Here is a 984-nt window from a genome sequence, read left to right as displayed (position 1 = left end):
TGCAGGGAGAGAGAGTAAGAGAGAGAGAGAGAGTGAGAATGACTAAAACTAGAAAACTGCATTAACCAAGTGGAGAAACATTAACACAAATTCAATCCGCTCTTTTTATATATATAAATATATTAGGCTATATGAGGGATAAACAAGCCCATGAAATTGACAGACCTCAGTGCTTGATAGGTGACTGGAGAACTCCAATGTTTCCTGATGAGTGGTGACATGTGGCGGTGGTCACAAACATGGTGTATTGTTAATAAAGCGTTGATTCAAAGTGGCAAATACAAATCCTAAAAAAAAATAATGTGTGTGTGTGCGCGTGCGCATGGTGTTCCTCCTTGCAGATGTCAGCTATCAAACGCCTCTCATTTTTGGTGAAGGAGCCCTGTTGCGGTGGAATCATTGAGCTCCAGCAGCCTATCATGGATCCCCTTTGTTTATTCAAAGTCACTTAATGTTTTCTAATCGATTACCTAATGTCTCGAGTAATCAGGGGTGATTTGATGATTTGCTGGAGTCATTGACCTCTCTTGGCTTCCGAGCCCTGGCTTGCAGAGTGGGCAAGGGGCCCACAGGGGGTCAGCGCCGGGCGGGCAAGGGGAGGGGGGCAAACCCCCCAAATGACGGCTTATGTCAGAGTTGAGGACAATTAGCCATTTTGCGCTTCATTGCAAACTTTAAAGTCACATAATTCGATTGCACCAATAACCGTATCAGATGTCATTTAGAGGAACAGCGCGTCTTGTCCAAGCCTTTTACTATTAAGCCCGCAGTTTGAAATGCGCCTTTGGTAACAGACCTGATACAAGCATGGCTCCAATAGACAGCACTGCTTGTGCAGAAATGGTATCGATAGAGTGACCATCTGCTCTCTATCATGCACAACTTTGTCAAACTTAGTATTTCTAAAGCATCGCATGTGTAGTCCATGAAAGCATCTCTGTTCCACCAATAGAGAAAAAAAAAAAAAAAAAAACTTCCCAGCTC

The sequence above is a fragment of the Etheostoma spectabile genome, chromosome 22 (assembly GCF_008692095.1).
Source record: "Etheostoma spectabile isolate EspeVRDwgs_2016 chromosome 22, UIUC_Espe_1.0, whole genome shotgun sequence".
NCBI classification, from domain to species: Eukaryota; Metazoa; Chordata; class Actinopteri; order Perciformes; family Percidae; genus Etheostoma; species Etheostoma spectabile.
The sequence above is the reverse complement of the archived record's forward strand: the minus strand, read 5'-3'. Positions refer to the sequence as shown.